Below are 19,301 nucleotides of genomic sequence, written 5' to 3' on the forward strand. Positions count from 1 at the left end.
AGTAATTTATTCAAGTTTATATTGAAAATACTCGATAATCCGAATTTTCCGCGCACAAGTAGTCGACTCGGATTGACTAATTTTTTTACGCTCTTCAATTTGATGTGCATTTCGTTCGAGTCTACCGTACCCCTTGACGAAACTATTAATATAGATATGCCAGCGAGGTCGCACGCACATACGTGGTATAGGAAGTGCCACGAGAGTTGAAGTGAATGATTACACACAGCTACAACATGTCGTGTAATGACAGCAGGATTTTGACATTTACTCATTCATTTAATTCATTCTCCTTTTATGCAATCAGTTCTTTTTGTAGCTGTGTGTGTAATCATTCACTTCAACTCTTGTGGCGCTATCTACATGGTCCTTGCTGTGCTCGCTTTTGGAAAAGGATGGACCCATTTCTTTCCGTGGTTATCGTCAAAGGCGACTAAGAAGTCTGATTTCAGACAATTGGCAAACCCTTTTTCGACCACTTGTTGGTACCCGATAGAGCTGAAACTTGGCATAAATATTTACATGTAAATTTAGGTACGAGTAAGTAGTAGTAAAATTCTGGTGACCCCATAAGGAAGTTTCCGTAGGATATCCAACGGTTTATGGCATCGACTTAAAACTTGGTAAGTACAGATAATTATATGGGTTTGGATGACAATGTAAGTTCAGTCAACATAGTGTACAAAAATGTTTTTTTTTTTAACAAAACTCATTACTTGCATTCCAATCAAAAAACATATCGGTGATGTGATGTTATTTACCTCGTATATTATGTTTAGGTACTTATGCAAAGTAACGTAAAATAGCTTTCATGCAACAATACCTATAGGTAAAGTAATTAAAACCGCTAATATGAAGTTTAGTTCGCTTTGAGCGCCGAGTTTCGTGGCAACCGAACTAGATACGGATAATTTTCACCCGTGTTCAAAACTTTTACGGCAGACAGCGTAAATCACTAATTAAAGAATCAAATGGGAATTAGTCAATGTAATTTGAATTTACGTGCAATTCTGCTGCTATACCCGTAAAATTTTAGCTTCAGCATTAATATTGTTAAGACCCAAAAGACTATGACACTACATCGTACTTACTGACTTACTACCAGGGCGCAGTGACCCAAAGTGGGTTTTGGCCTCCATCACCAGATTACGCCACGCTTTGCGATCTTGAGCCAGCTCTTGCCAGCCGTCGACCTCGAGGTCCAAAAGGTCTTTCAGGACCACACATACACACGCATCACTCACATACATTCGATGATGATGATGTAGATCGCGTGGACATTGTAGGTACACTCAAATTATATTGAATGATTGAATGTATAATTGTAGCCACTCATTTGTATACAAGGAATCGGGCGTGTATACACTGTGAATAAAGTCAAAGTCAAAGTCGAAAGAACAACAGTCTTTTTATGGTAAATGTTTGTGATTCAAAGCATTCTCAAATAACAGTTAACATATAAATAATGGCACAAACAACCGAATAAAGTGCAGAATAAATAATGGCCGGAACTATTACTAGGTATATACCACCACCATTACTATAACATCATAAGTATGGCAGCTACAGGGAAATTGTAAAAAATGATCAGACCCTTTTTATGTTATGTTGTTGTTCGTAGTTTGTGCGCTAGATGAAAATAGGACCATCAAAACAAATATGTTTAAGTTACTGGACGTACGAACCTATATACTTATATTATTCATGAAAGTGTTTCTGGTCCGTCCGGATTGGTACCACCATCATGCTCGCTAATCCTGCCGTGAAACAGCAGTGATAGCACTGTTGTGCTTCGGCGTGGAGAGTAAGACAGCCGGTGAAATTACTGGCACTTGAGGTATTCCATCTTAGGCCTCTAGGTTGGCAACGCATCTGCAATACCCCTGGTGTTGCAGATGTTTATGGACGGTGGTGATCTCTTACCATCAGGAGACCCACTTGCTCGTTTGCCATCCAGTCGAATAAAAAAAAATAGAGACCCGGATCGGCAAGCATAGGACGTCCACCAACGAGATGTACGGATTGCCTGCCGCGGGCTCACGGTGGATGCAGGCCGCTTCCAACCGCAACTGGAGGTCTATGAGGGAGGCCTTTGTCCAACAGTGGACGTCCTATGGCCGATATAATGATGATGATGAACCGTATTTATAATATCAACTAGCTTTTGCCCTGGAATTCGGTTATCACGCGCTGTTCCCATGCATTTTTCCGGGATAAAAAGTAGCCTATGTCACTTTCTGGCCCATAAACTATCTCTATGCCAAAAATCACGAAGATCCGTTACTCCGTTTCAACGTGAAAGACGGACAAATCTACAAACATACAAACAGACACTTTCGCATTTATAATATTAGTATGGATATTGTATTATACGATGGGAAACAGAACCCTATTAAAGTCCCTACACTGTCGGTCTGTGTGTCTGTCCCTTCCCTCTACCCTAGGGCCGTATCTCAAGCACCGTAATCAGAAGATACATTCAAACAGTAGTTTTCCGTCCGAAGTTTTTTCCGATTCGGAATTCCGCATGGTGGCCTGTGCGTTCAGAATTTATTCCGAATTGAAATAAACGTACGTGTGTGATGCATTTACGGAATTCCCGAAATTCCGAAACGGAATTCCGAGTGTATGTGGCGGCCCTAAAACAACAAACAAAAGCAGAAACAAAATTTTATTGAAACTAAAAGATCCCAATCAGTCGTCGTGAAATGATTCCATGCATACCTATTTAAAAGCAGGACTCTAGTAACGCTGTTTTTTTTTACGTTAACAGCGCATTATTTTGAATCCGGGTAATCATTTTTTCGATTCCGACTCGCACTTGGCTGGTTTTTATCGCTGGTGTTTTAAATTAGGCTATTTCTTATCTCAGGAAAGAGTAAAGTTCCCACGGGATGAGGAAAGCTAAGTAGTAAGTAAGTATTAAAACCAACTTACCAAATCTCTGCAAAAAACCTAATTATTTTTATGCCTCGCTCATTTTAAACGAAGTAAAACGAATTACATAATTAACCTTTGACCTAATTAACACCTGGTAAATGGCCGGCGGTGGTTTGCGATTCATGTTCCATGAAAACATCTCTTTACGACTTTAATTAAGACAATGTGTATCCCCTGTCACTTCCATGGATTAAACCGTAGCTGAATAAAGTCATGGGTTCCGTACATCACAAGGAAAAAACGGGACCCTTATTCCTATAAGGGAACACTTCGTTACCCGTTACCTGTCTCCGTGTGCGTCCAACTCGCACAGAGGGGCTACAACGAAATTCAAAAATCGAAGTCGTATCGTATCATCCCTCTCACTCTCGTATTAAATAACATATGTGTCAGCAGGACGGCAATATACAAAGTTCGAATTTTGCACAGGGCCAGAGCCGGGTTTACATTTTAGAATTTCGTTTGTTAAACAAAATGTATGTGTGTTTGTCACAATCTTTCTTCCGGACTTAGGAATTGCATCGAGTGACTAGAAATTTGGTAAAGTATGTATCGTAAAACGGTTTTGTTAGGTATAAGTAATTAAAGTATAATATGGATTTATTTTATTTTAAGTTTAGACTGTAAGTAGTACATTACGCATATGTGTGTGACACAAACACAGATGTGTAACATAAATAAATTATTTTTCATGTAAAACAGAAAAGAAGTTAAAAAACAATGGCAAAATTTCAAACATTATGTCCAAAACAAAACAAAAAACATCTTAATATAACAAAAGTCTCCCAAAATTTGTCCATGAGGAGCGGAACCCTCGTGTAACGAGGAAGCATGTCAATGTCACGACGACGGGACCCTGATTGCTGCCGTCCTCAACAGATTTTTGTATAAAACACGGAATTTTTGTTCAGAATTTCCAACCGTGTCCGTTTAAAAGCAGCTGAGCATGTAAGTACTTTATAGCCATTTATAGACAAAACATACCTGGCTTACAAAAAATACAAAAAAATATTTGATTATAAATAAATAAATAATAAATAAATATCACGGGACAATTTACACCAATTGACCTAATCCCAAAGTAAGCTTAGCAAAGCTTGTGTTATGGGTACTAAGCAACGGATAAATATAATTATAGATATAGATACATACTTAAATACATATTAAACACCCAAGACCCGAGAACAAAATATAATAATATTACAATTAAAATTAAGTTCTACCAATTGTATTCCAAATATACTTGACATGTATGGTTGCTGTTAAATTTAAATGATGACGGCAATTCTATGCTATTTTGACACTTTAATCTACTGTTCTGTCTTCAATCTCTAATTTTCACATGCCTGATGGCCGAACATATTACGGATCGCTAATAATACTGTACCTACCTTATGTATATATGTACCATATGTTCTGTGAATAATATTCATTCATTCATTCATTCAAACATACGTATTTTCATACAAATATCTGCCCCGACACGGGAATCGAACCCGGGACCTCAAGCCTCGTAGTCAGGTTCTCCAACCACTAGGCCATTTGGTCGTCCAAAAGGGTCGTCCAAATTATGTCGAAAAGGGACTGACTGCATTATGCTGTAGTAAGTATACGTCCCTACTACAGCGCTGATTTTCAGTCAATACCTTCATATCTTTGCATCTAACGTGTTGTACCGGAATCAACACCAATAAGTTTGTGTAGGAATGGTGTACAATAAATAAAAATCTCTTCTAATAAAATTATAATAATCCTTGTAATTTTTTTTTCTCTGTGTATCTGTTTTCTGTATCGCTTACTATGTTAGGTGTACAATAAAGAGTCTTTGTATTGTATTGTATTATCGTGTTACAAGTTCACAATGTTTTTCACTCAAAGTCAAATTCTTCTGAAACGGCTTGACCAATTTTTATGAATAATAGGATTTAAACTATTTTGCATACTTCTACGCGGACGGAGTCGCAGGCAACAGCTAGTAATATAATTAATTCTTAGACTTATGTGTTAAATTTGTATGAAACCAAACGCAACCATTTGTTTACACAAAGCACGCAAGTATATGTACAACTGTGTTGTATAGATTAATTTTTTGCGCGCTTCATAGGTACATTACTTCTTTTTTTATCAAATTCTAGGTACTTCTTTTTTTATCAAATAGCTGTCACCTGATGGTAAGCGATCACAGCCACCCATGGACACCTACAGCATTATTAGGACAGCGGGTGCGTTGCCGGCCTAAAAGGGAGGGGGATAGAGAAGGGGGTAAGGGGGGAGGAGAGTAAAAAGGGGAGACGGGAGTTGGGCTTCCGGCTCTCCCACTCACCGTACGAAACAGTAGCAAAACTATTTTATGCCGGTATTCTGTGGGAATGTGGTACTAGAGTTAACCCAATGAGGGCTATCGTTTTTTGTCTCACTAGATGGCGCACTGTTGCGTGAGGTTTTTAAGTATGGTTTTGAAAGTCTGTTATTACGGGCGTGGAAACAAAGTTTAGATTAAAATCATATTTAATACACCTTAAAACCGTACCATATAAATATCGAGCATGCCACAGTGTTGCATAGTCCCCGTTTTGTTCGGAAAAAAGGGAGGACAAAGGATTCATTGCCCCGGAACGCATATTTGCCATAATTAATTACAGATATTGCAAAATATTCACAAAATTATTCTAATTCTAAATAAACCCGCGTAGCTCACCCAAAAACTATGAGATTTGACATTTCGGAGACCTCACGCTACACTAGCGCCTCTAGCGGCGAATTCATTCGCGATAGCCCTCATTGCATACAGTAAGGATCTACCACATGTAAATCTCTACCGTTTCTTATATCATTGGTTAAAGTAGGTACTTTGTCAGTAGCTATCTTCCGAATTCGCCCTCAAACAGAATTAGGTCTCAAGCTCGTAATGCTACTCTCAATTCACTTTGCATTCAGCGATAAGCTAGATTTAGACCTAGATTTATGGTCCGACCCAGTTCTAATATCGTATAATACACCAGTCGTAATTCCAAGGACAATTGCCACTCAGTCGTCATCATCATCATGATCCCAGCGTATACCAGGCGTCCCCTCAGATTGCGAGGGCTTAGGCCGATGTGCAGAATGGGAACTTCACACGCACCATTGAATTGCTTCGCAGGTTTGTGCAGGTTTACTCACGATGTTTTTGATTCCAAAGTTTCACCGTGCGTGGCAAAAATATGCCAAGAAAGGACATAATAGGTGTTACTACCAAGTCCCAACCGACCACGGTCATTCTGTCAACTCAACTTCGAAGCCGTGGTGGCCTAGTGGTTTGACCTATCGCCTCTCAAGCAGAGGGTCGTGGGTTCAAGTTCAAACCCCGGCTCGCACCTCTGAGTTTTTCGAAATTCATGTGCGGAATTACATTTGAAATTTACCACGAGCTTTGCGGTGAAGGAAACAGCGTGAGGAAACCTGCACAAACCTGCGAAGCAATTCAATGGTGCGTGTGAAGTTCCCAATCCGCCTGGGCCCGCGTGGGAACTATGGCCCAAGACCTCTTGTTTTGAGAGAAGGCCTGTGCCCAGCAGTGGGACGTATATAGGCTGGTATGAACTTCGAAGCGTGAAATATCGGTTTCTCCTTTCTTTGTAGGTCACTTCGCGTCCTTTATTCAGATATTATCATTATTCATTAGATGTGATGACACGCCGCTCCTTAATTCAGTGGAAGCCCATTGTATGCTGCCAAGAAATTGTTACAAAAGACTAGCGAAAACCATGGTAGTAGGCAAAAGTTATTATGAACAAGCTCAAAGAAGTTATATCGGGTGTCCCAAAAAGGACGCAAGATTTAAATTTGCCGCCATTTTTGTATTTTAGTGCTGGCAACCCTAAAAAAAAACTATTTGACAGCTGAATGTTTAGGGTTTGTAAAAATGGCGGGTTTTACGAAATATCAACGCGTTTTTATTATTGAACAATATTTCAAAAGAAGTTTGGCGTGTGTACGGTCCGAAAATTCCGTGCAAAATATGGTCGGAATATTGACTTGACTTCATCAACTGTGAGCAGAGTGGTTGCAAAATTCAGGGAGAGTGGATCAATTCATGATGTCATTCCACTGGTCGTCCAAAATCAAAGCCGTTCAAATGGCAATGCTTTAAAAGAGGAAATTCGACGCTGCATTGGAGAAATTCAGCCGCATCTATGCAAAATGGTCATAGAAAATTTTGACAAAAGAGTGCGTATGTGCCAGCAAAGCCTACGAGGACATTTGCCTGACGTACTATTCCACAAATAACCCTATTTTATGTATTTCAAGATTTTATATACAAATATATTATAACGAAAAAAAAAAGTGTTTTTCATCAATTTCTAATCTTGCATCCTTTTTGGGACACCCTATATTTTACTAGCTGCTGTCCGCGATAAGTGATAAAAACTACGAGCATCTTATGATCTTTCGTCCTTCTCTGGATCTTGTTTTTTTTGAAGTTGAGTTGACATAAGAGCCAAAGATTCAGGGCCATGCTTTTATTTTACTTACTTGTTTTTAGTTTTACAATTTTATTTGTGCTGCTTGATTCTAAAATACAAAAAAAAGACAACCTTACAAAATCTTATATATTAAATAGGAAGAAAGAAAAGAAACATTGTACCGAAAGAAGCGTAACAAATCAAAGCAAATCTGTACGGAACCCTCGGTGCGTGAGTACGACTCGCCTTTAAACCCTAAAAATCTGTCTTAGATGAAGTCGAATGTATGTATATTGCACATAAAAATAGAAGATACAAATACGCGGAAATTAGGTGCGGTAATGTAATGACAAAAGTTAATTAATATTAATATACTTAGGTAATACGGAGCTATAAGTTAATAGCGAACATAAATGTGAAAGTAATTAAAATTTATTGCCTCCTAAAGGTAGTTTTATTCACAACGGCGCTATTTAAATTAATTTTCATTAAGTCAATGATTTTATGTTCCGCGCGGTGCGATCAAATATTCAAGAAGGACGACTAATATTGGGTGTTTAATTAAACTTTCAGAAACACAGAAATCGTTTTTCCATACGTTTATTGCGTCGCACCAGCTTAGGTAACCATAAACGGAACTTACAAATGAAAATGAAAAATGAAAAAAAATGAAAATTGTTTATTTCCCTTATTAACTAGTCTACAATTTCCTTTAGTGGTAGGGACATCCTTTTAGGTGAGTAAACCTGTGTTAGGATGCCCCGCTCCTCCATAACTAAGTATTAGGTAAGCATATACAGGAAATATTACAATAAGAAAAATTACTTATATTCTTAATTTACACTAAATAACGGTGATGTGTGTGTGCATGTGCGTGTGTGTGTGTGTGTGTGTGTTTGTGTGTGACAAACTTATATAAGAATAATCTGGGCTCGGCAGCAAATTAGCGTTGCTGCACCCACTGTGTAGCAACATATTATTATGCTGACTGGAGACCCTTTTTCGGTGACAATTGGTGTCATCACCATACGATATAAATTATGATTGGTTTTTAGAGTCTTTTTGTATTTTTTATTTCAACTCCAAATTTTGTTACTTTTACGGTAATTCCGTAAAACCCATATCGAAAATACAAACTGAAACATAGATGCACAGAAAAACCAGAAAAATAGACCAGCGCTAGGAATCGAACTCAGGTGCTCGGCATTCCGTGCCGCGTGCTATACCGCTAGCAGGCGGCATTTTTGTATTTTCGATGTGAATTATGCTTGTATTAGTTATATATTATTGTTTTTTTTTGGTGGTGGTACTGTTGGGACCGTTAATAAAACATTTTTTCTTTCTTTCTAATCGAAATAGACATGATATTGTTTTTTCCTTCTATAATTTTATTTTATAATTTCCTTCTATAGGAGATGCCACTTTTTCGCCTCTCCACCCACTAGCGTTTTTTAATACATTACGGTTGTCATCAACAAAATGCCATCCTTTTTTAAGCACAATATCTGCATTAAGCTATTTTAAGGCCGAATGCTTGTATAGGTACCTACCGTAGGTACTTTCATTGTAGCTTGGTGCGGGTGACCTGTCAATATCACAAGACTAGAGTCAAAGTGTCGAAACTTGAGGTGATAAAACGAATAATTTAAAATCTCAATCATAATTAATGTCATCGTTAATCCGATTATTATAATAATAAATTAATTTATTTCAGGCAACTTGGCCCATACAATAAATACCTTACAGACTAACATACATATTTATAATGAAAAATATTTAAAACTAGTTAATTTGGTGACAAAACGGCGTGACCTCGTTGAGTCACCGTCCCCGCTAATTTTCATGAGAATAACTATAAGTGAAATTCTAGGTTGGAATATTATTTGCCACTTAAGTAAGGCTAAACGGAGTTTGCAAGAATATTCGTTACTTACCTACCAATTAATAAGTACCGATATAACTCAAGATGTATTAGGTGCCATCACTAAACGAGTCTCTGGTGTTACGTTATACGCATATAACGTTTCTTCACGTAATTGTGCGTTGAATTTAATTAATTGATTATAAAAATCTGATAGCTTAAATTTATTTCGTATAACATACTTTATGTTCAAATATTTTACGCCAGTAATATTCAGGCTACAACTGAAATATACTTCTATAGACCGCAGCAACTTATTTTGAGTAAAACGAAACGTGCATCAAGTCACCCGCATCATGCTACAATGAAAGCACTGTAGTGCCACGAGAGTTGAGGTGAGAGAATGAATGAAATGAAATGTGAATGAATGAGTGAATGTCAAAATCCCGCTGTCATTACATGACATGTTCTTGTGTGCGTGACATCAACTTTGGTGGCACTACATATACTAAACTTTATCGGCGGCTACGTACACGTTAGGCATGTTTAGATTCGTCAGCTAGATCGGAATATTGAAAATTTTCATGGGAATTTCCAAATATTACGCCATGGCTTCCATTAACATTACAAAGTTGACAATCGTTTGCATGTTACAAAGCAATAATGCCAATAAACGTGTCTGTCAACTTGGAAGTTCGACTTTAGCGACATATTCATTACTAGACGTCACAAGGCGACCGAAGAGCTGGCATTCCTCGGACAAATAATTAGCCTAGCTATTTCAAAGAGGAAACGCTGCCAGCATCTTCGGGACCTTGCCTAAGAGGTACTCTTTATGTAATTTGTTTTAGTTTTAGGTTCAATTTTTTATTTTATGTAGGTAGGTTTGTTAGTTATGTTATGTATGAGGAGAAATTTAAGTTAAATATTTTCATCATCCCATCCCAGCCTATATACGTCCCACTGCTGGGCACAGGCCTCCTCTCAGAACAAGAGGGCTTGGGCATAGTTTCCACGCTGGCCCAGTGCGGATTGGGAACTTCACACACACCATTGAATTGCTTCGCAGATTTGTGCAGGTTTCCTCACGATGTTTTCCTTCACCGCAAAGCTCGTGGTAAATTTCAAATGTAATTCCGCACATGAATTTCGAAAAACTCAGAGGTGCGAGCCGGGGTTTGAACCCACGACCCTCTGCTTGAGAGGCGATAGGTCAAACCACTAGGCCACCACGGCTATATATTTTAAAGGTTAAATATTTTATTTTGTTATTTTGTACCTTTACTTCTTGTCAATTGAAGTCCATTCTCGTTGTATTTTATAGGAACTTGTTTAAAAATTAATAGACCACTCATTAGGCTGATGGTACATAACAGATGCCAAATTTCCATTATCTAATCCTAGCGGTTGAAATTTTGGGGTTTTGTTTCGATCCCATGGGAATACCGGAATAAGACGTACCCTATTTGTTATCCAGACTATCTACACATAAAATTAAATACATCTAAATCCGTCCAGCCGTTTCTGCGTGAAGGAGTAACGAACATACACACACATACAACTTTCGCATTTAAAATATTATATTATTGAATCAGGTCCACATCAATGAAATGAAACAATTACTTTGCTCACCCGCGACCTTATGATCACACTGTAAGAACACACAAATCACACAAACCCATCTATCACCACCGCCACAGTACCTACACTGACGCAATTCGAACTTAACCAAAGCTCATCTTCAGAGCATCACAACCGTTCACCATGCTACCAGATGTTAGACATCGAACAATATGTCTGATTAAAATTATACAACAACACCGGCCAAGAGCGTGTCGGACACGCCCAAAATACGGTTCCGTAGCCATTACGAAAAAAATAAATAATATTTTTCACCTCAGCAGCTCAAACAAGCAGGTTTTGCTATGAAAAATCAGTGAGCAAAATCGCATTTTGCTCACTCCGTGAGACAAAGTAGCTTTTTAATTTTTTTTTTTAAATGCTGAGGATAGTGCTGGGTCCACTCACTGAATGCCAAATATTTGAACTTGACTTTGATCTGTCACTTTCACTTCAATATGAAAAAAGCGAGAGTTAGGATCAAATCGATACTAAGTTCGATTTTCAAATTCTGTAGCCCTAGAAAGAAACAAACAAACGTTCGGATACACATATTTCAACCGCAAAATTACAAAACGTCTGTTATATTAAGTAGGTATATAGAGCATTATTAGAGGGATTTAGTATAGCACTTATTGCTCGAAGCTTGTACGGTGCTCTTCTCAAATATAAACTAAAAACTACAAAGTTAAATTAGCAAACAAAACGAGCATAAATGAACGAATATCCCGCTCAATTTTACATTTTTTTTAGTTTTTTTTTTACTTTTTAATTAAGCAAGAAACATTATACCAACCTAATAAAAAAATACTGTGTTGACCTTTAGCATTAAAAATATGTCAATAATGAATTAATTATAATAAGGAAAAATTAAAGAACAAAAACACGAGGTAAAATTAAAAAAAAACATAGTGAATTATATGACAGCGAAATATTTCCGAAATGTTACAATTTTCCCACTCTTTTAATAAAGTATGCAACCTCGTTGTACGAAAGCCGCTGCTCTTGTTTTTTTTTAATAAATTCGTTCCGTATACTGCATATCTCTTAAAGTTGGATCAAATATTTGTCAAATTGAATGAATTTGAAAGTAATCTATTTATATTCATGTTTCAAACAATAGAAATCCTAATAAAATCATATTTAAAGGTTTATTTTTATACTGGATACTTTTTCGTTCCATATTCAAAACCTGTCTACTTACCGAAGACTTTTGATAGTTGTCTGGCATTATTAAGTGACCTTTTAAAGATGTAATGGCGACTGTATGAATCATTTTCGAGAAAAAAAAATTAAATATGATTATGTAAGTAGGTACTATATTTATTTCTTAACAATCGAATTAAGTATATTTTAAAGTTTTTGATATTTTTTGTCTTCTAAATATATGTGGTTTTGTTTTAACCTTAAATTTAAATGTTAAATGTTCTCGCTGCTCAGGTGAAAAGTTGTATGTGTCACACGAGACCAAAGTTTTTTTTGCATCTCGTGTGTTTGAAATCCCTCGCTGATCTCATGATTCTAACCTAGAATCACTCGCTATCGCTCGTGATTCAATTGTAGAATCCTTCGCTTACTCGGGATTCAAAATCAACACTCGCACCAAAAAACGACTTTGCTCTCTTGTTGCACAAATAACTATTTTCTAAGGATTTGAATTTGAATATTTTGTAAACAAATCACTGAATCGAAAAATCGTTTTAGCAACCCTGTAATGATTTTACAAGACCTATCCGACGATACTCCACACAACAAGGTTGGATGAGAAAAAAAATCACCCTAAGGGAGGCACACTAAAATATATATGTTTTTAATTTTTATTGTACCATTTTGTCGGCATAGTTTACATACATATTCGTGCAAAATTACAGCTTTCTAGCATTGATATTCCCTGAGCAAAGACCCGGACGGACAGACAGACAGACATGGCGAAACTATAAGGGTTCCGTTTTTGCCATTTGGCTCCGGAACCCTAAAAACGATATAATGAAATCACAAATAAGTATGTATAATTAAAACAATTAAGTGAATCGTAAATACAAACTGAGACATGGATGCACAGAAAAACCAGAAAAAGAGACCAGCACTGGGAATCGAACCCAGATCCTCAGCAATCCGTACTGCGTGCTATAACCCCTACACCACTGCTGGACAGGAATCTAGACACGAATTTTTCCTATGCATACATATCTCAGGTTACTTTTTTCCTTAAGTGAAGCCAAAAAAGCCCCCTCGAGTTGCCCCGGGCAGTAGGATTCATAATGGACGAATGCAACATTTAGCTGCATTTTTAAACTGCACCAAAACCCAGTTAGTAATACTTTAAAGTGCACAGGCAAATTCTTGGCAATCATCTTAAGCCATTTCAGATTTTATGGAGCCATTAAAAAACGAATAAAAGCACGTAGAATGGCCGCTAACTCGATTCCGTTTGTATTTAGAGTGAGAATGTAGATAGGTAGGTATGTAACCAAATACCTAGATCTGTACAGCCCACGGCACGAAACTCTAGCGGTGACTGTTAACGTGGAAGTACGAAATAGGGTATTGCGGGGGACTGAGCGGGCGGGAGGGGCTGGCAAGCGTAAGCGCTGATTGGTGTGCGCTGTCACATGCACAGAGATGAATTCAGTGCTATACTTACGTGCCAGCTGTAAATGCATAGCTTTGCAAGGATCAGTGTACAGTCGACGGCCTAACATAAGCATCCACTTTTCTATGCAACTAGTATGAAAAAGTGGATACATAAGCTTGGGAACCGACGACCGTTCTAAATCGAGTACGCACGCCAGATTTTCAAGACCCAGGGCATGACATGGGGTGCTTTTTATACCGGAAAATTGAAAAGTTCCCGCAAGATAGCGATAGCGAATCACAAATGGAGTCGCGGGAAACTGAGGGTATTATTATAAATGGGAAGGTAACACTATTTGTCTCTCTGGCTTCATGCTTAAACTGCTGAACTGATTTAGATGACACGACACAGTATTGTAATGTTACTGTAGTAGGTACGACTACAGTCGAGTTCATAAAGTAGTGAGCAAAAATTAGATCAAAATTATCTGAACATGTTTCTACGCCGTTAACAATAGAGTCGTGTTCAGATATATTTTTGACCAAATTTTTGCTAAGTTTACGAACTCGACTGTACAGTCAAGGATTGATCAGGTCCCTGATCCACCACGGAATCAGTTCACGTAAACACCATAGTGACATCGCATTCATTAACAAGGAAAATCGTAATGACTTTTCCTTTGAAAAGGTTCCGTGGTGGGTCAGGAATTAAAGTTCTTCACCGTACGCAAGCGAAGTCACGGGCAACGGCTTATACTTATAGTAGAATCAAAAATAACCCCTAAAAAGAATCTTCAAAATGATTTTTTTACCTCAAAATTCTAAATAACAAAAATAATTACGAATTGATATTTAAAATGGCAGCCAAGTGAGGCAACTTCTACGATGGACTGCCATTAAATATTAATTTTAGTTTGATAACTCAATACCTTAGAGAGTTACGGAGAAAAGGGTATTGATAAATGGAGGAGCTCACTGGCTCGGTGGGAAGACGGAAAATAATAAGAAAAATAATAACGGACTTTTTCTACTGTAGTAACAGAGCAACAGAGCATTGCTGCTCTGAGAATGAATTCTGGTTGAGTTCAAAACGCGTTACTGTAGTGTGATAGCGGTGTAGTTGGCTTTGGTGTGTTCACACGGTATGGAGATGGAGGAACTGCATGAACACACGGTACATTTGTTGTATAGATGTAGCTAACTAACATGTGGGTCGCTGGTGAGCGAAGTAATTGTTTATAATTTAAGCAGATTTATTAAAAAAATTGTTCATCATGTCAGCCGAAAGACGTCCACTGCTGGACACTAAGGCTCTCCACTAAGACCGATCTTAGTTAGTGAAGAGATTTTGGCTCTAAAAGATAACATTTTACTAATGATTACTATAATTTAGTAACGCCTATGAAAACACAACAAATCGTGTAAGCATCAATAATATGTATATGTATGTACTCGTAATACGTATTATACGAGAGTAAAAAAAAGAACGTTGACTTTGATTCTGAAAGTAAATAAAGTTGTTGTTGTTTCTTTAAAAAAAATACGGCTCTGTCCATTGGAGGTCAATTTTGCCAGTGTCTAGCAGTTTTTGCCGTTGTACGGTAAAAAAATTCTAGAAAACGAAATATGAGAGGTAATGGTGGATGAACGATGACCGACAAAAGATGAATGAAAAAATGCAAGTAAGTATATTGTGACTAAATGTATCCCTAGGTCTGAGGAATAGAGCTAGAACAAACTGTGAGTGAAAGCCATATCTTGCTCAATACTATTCTGCTAGTACTTGTCGTAGTCCAAACATTTTAGATTCCTACAGTTCTTTTCAGCGGTATAGAAACCTTCGAGCACGAGTTCAAACTCGCTCAGCCGGTTTGACGTATCCCAAAAAAAAATAGTGTTTATTTTATGCATTCACGCATAAAAATAAATCTTCATCCCGACCCGCTTTACGTGGCTATAAAGCTTGAGGTGCTATAAAAGAGCTGAATAGCCTGGAGGTGAATCGGATGTGATTCTGAAAGGACGCTGGCTTCCGCTTACATCACTTCCGCTTCTGGAAATAGATGGTGACAATGAGCGTGTATTGTCAGAACTCTATAAAGCCTGATTTAGATAATATGGTGTTTGAGTAAGCGTGTGCGTGCGTGCGTTTTTTGCGTGTTTGTGCCATTCACGTTAAAGTAACTGACCGGATTTGGATGATAGGAGATTGGCCACTTTTTACGGGAGTTGGACCAAGTGCTGACTGCTTCTTGGGCTAACACTAGACTTGACTAAACCACGTTAAGACCTATCTCGGGAGTCATGAGAAAAAAAAACATTTTGATGGGAACTAAGTAAATCTTTTCCGTTCAAAGTATTAATAGTAGAGTAATAATGTCATTGAGTTAATTTAGTAGTAATCGTCAATTTTAATAATGTGTTTATTCTAATAGTAAGTACCTAACGCAAGGAACTTGTTAGAAGTAGTAATTTCTGTGCAACATTTGGTCCAAAATCTTGTCAATCTCCGTTGGTATTCAGACTGTTAAATCTCGAAAATACTCTTAACACAGAAGCTACTTTTATCCGAATATTCCAAGTGCTACATGAATTCAAGTAAATCCTCCAAACTAATATTATAAATTCAAATGTGAACTTATTTGTTCGTTACGTTTTAACACTTAGGGGCTGTTTCACCATCCATTGATTAGCGTTAACCGACGGTTAAATGTGATGCCGTCTCCGTCTATTCGAACAAAACAAATAGAGACTGCATCACATTTAACCGTCAGTTAACACTAATCAATGGATGGTGAAACAGCCCCTTAATATACTTTAACAAATCATGATACCTGCAAAATTTGGCATTTACATTGACATCTATGTGCATATAGGTAATTTAACACCCTGAGGAAGTAGGATAGTTTTCGTGACTCGAAGTAGGTCCTGGCCTCTAACACCAGACTACGCCATGCTTTACGAGCTTGAGCCCGCTCTTTACTCCGATATACTCGAAATTAAACGAATGAGGGCTATCGTTTTTTGTCTCACTAGATGGCGCACTGTTGCGTGAGGTTTTTAAGTATGGCTTTCAAAGTCTGTTATTACGGGCGTGAAAACAAAGTTTAGATTAAAATCATATTTAATTCACCTTAAAACCGTACCAAAAAATATCGAGCATGCCACAGTGTTGCATAGTCCCCGTTTTGTTCGGAAAAAAGGGAGGACAAAGGTTTCTGAAAGACAAAATGTCTCAAAACACAGACAATCATTGCCCCGGAACGCATATTTGTCATAATTAATTTCAGATATTGCAAAATATTCACAAAATTATTTTAATTATAAATAAACCCGGGTAGCGCCTCTAGTGGTGAATTCATACGCGATAGCCCTCATTCTTTGCAGACGAAGTTGCGGGCAACCTTCGGGCAACAGCTAGTAAGTAAAAGCGGTTTCTCATTACTCCATAGGCTCTAGCTCTCGCATAGGAAAGCTCATGAAGTGGAATTCCAATGAGCGATCAAAGCTGACGTCACGCGATGACGTAGCGATACAAGATGGCCGTCACGCCACCGAGTGACGTCATTGGCGGCGCTTTGATAATTGTGTGGGTAGAAGACGATAAAAAATTTAAAGTAGGTACTTTGCGTTTCAAAGAACATGTAGCACTCTACGGGCCACCCCGCCCACTGGGTTTGCTGTCAAAATTGTCAATTTGTTATATTTTATCATTTTTTTTATTTTTTATCAACGATTATCCGTTGCCTAGTATCCATAGTACAAGCTTTGCTTAGTTTGGGACTAGGTCAATAGGTGTCAAGTGTCCCGTGTTTTTTTTTATAGGTATTAATACTCTTTGGTCATAATCTGTGATGGCGACAAAATTTAAAGAGAACTGACGTTGTCATGGCGGCTTCTTTACGGTTTGTGCTAGTGTCGCCCCCTGCGCAGAGCTTTGCGTAATATGCCCTCTTGGAATTTGTATGGCAAAATTTCAATTCTCTCTTAGAGCTTCTTCTCGCATTTTCAGTGGAAACAGTATGGATTGGCGATGATGCGCGATACGAGAATTAAACTTTTTGTTATTTGAATAATGAACTGTACTGCTGCGTAGATAAAGTGCTTATTAACTCTTCAATGGAAACACAATACTCGCGTGCCATCGCGCCGGCCCACGCCGCGCGGTATTGCTCTTGGTGGATGCTTTCGGCACCATATTGCATCCATCGTCCGTCCTTTATTTATCATACATAACCCTCTTCATTCGTGTCGACAAGCTCGGAGCTGAATAAGTATTATTTTCGAGTGTCTAAATTCTATTTTCGACTGTAGTCTTGGACTTTCGATTTAACAAGACGATGGATAGATCTACGTTCAAAAATATGAAATTCAGCAGAACGAAGCTGACTAAAATATATATACCTCATATTTTTTTACATTCTCGGTAACGCGTCTTCCATTATTCTATCACGATATGAGCAACTTCATAACCCATTTAAATATAAAACGGGGGAAAAAAGCGGGTAAAAAGACGTAATCATGTCTGAGCCTTTCTTATATTAAGTCTCGGTCGGTGTGCATCTTTGCATTATAGTTTCATTTAACCCTTTTCTTTTGTAGAAACCAGGGTCTTAGGTTTATAGAGTTCCTTTTGTGAGGATAAATAGTTTTATAGAGATTCGTACGTACCCAAAGGGTGACAAATTGAACCATATTATGTCGCTATGCAATCCGTCTGTACATTTGTCCGTCACAGTACAGTGAAGGAAACTGAATCACGTACCAGGGGTTCCACTTTTCGTAATCAATTTCGTTACGATTTCTTTGGCAAATGTATGGGATGCAAACATGACAAGTAGCCCTGGTACCTACGTGATTCAGTTTCCTTGACTATACGTACCTATACCTACCTATTAGAGCACTTTAATCCCAAATAGAAAAATATTAAAATATTGTTAGTGTTACAGACAAGATTTCTTGTTTTGATATTTTTTATTCTAATGATTACTTCTTATGATCCGTTTTCCTTCTCGTATAGTAGAATTTAATATTAAATTATGTTTACTTTTAAAAACCCAAGTCCGAGGTTCTGGCAGAATCAGCGTAGCGAAACAATTTGTAACTTTGGCTGAGCCAGCTTCGCTTTTTGTATCCATTTTTTAATGTAACCATGTGTGCGCGTGCGTGCGTGCGTGCGTGTGTGTGTGTGTGTGTGTGTGTGTGTGTGAGAGAGAGAGAGAGAGTATGTGTTCTTTTCTTTCTATCTACATATCAAATTCCGTTCATTCGCTTTAAGCTTGAAGGAGTTATAAACACCCACACACTCACATACTTTCACATTAATAATATTAGTAGTTAACTCGTATTTTTGGAGATCCTGCTGATTAAACAACCGTCTCGTAAGGACCTTGACGGCAGTATTAGCCCTGACGAAGGTTGGGATTCAGACATCGAAAGGGTAAAGGTGAAACTCCATTGATAGGTTTGCTAATAATATTACTGTGCGAACAATTGATGAATGTTTTCATACGCCAATCGACGTTCAGGCTGTACCACGTTAAAGGTACTTTGCTTAGTTTTTGTGTTATTTAAGGTTAGGTAAGGTTTTTTTATATAATAGGGGGAAAACGAGCATGCGGGTCAATTGATAGGAAGCAATCACCGCCGCCACCTGTCAACACGAGGGGTATCACAGGTGCGTTGCCAGCCCTTTGAGAGACTGATAGACTCGTTTTTTAAAGATCTCTAAGCTGTACCGCTCCGAAAACACTTTAAAGTTTCGCCATGTCTGTCTGTCTGTCTGTCCGCAGCTTTGCTCAGGGACTATCAATGCTAGAAAGCTGTAATTTTGCACGAATATATATGTAAACTATGCCGAC

At 37.9% G+C, this 19,301-nt stretch overlaps 1 protein-coding gene across 1 annotated transcript in view; it reads left to right on the top strand.

Annotated features, from left to right (window-relative positions):
• The window catches only part of LOC141438195 (uncharacterized), a 102,016-nt gene that overhangs the window by 24,959 nt on the left and 57,756 nt on the right, over positions 1-19,301 (top strand). The window lies entirely within an intron of this gene.

The sequence above is a fragment of the Choristoneura fumiferana genome, chromosome 18 (assembly GCF_025370935.1).
Source record: "Choristoneura fumiferana chromosome 18, NRCan_CFum_1, whole genome shotgun sequence".
NCBI lineage: Eukaryota > Metazoa > Arthropoda > Insecta > Lepidoptera > Tortricidae > Choristoneura > Choristoneura fumiferana.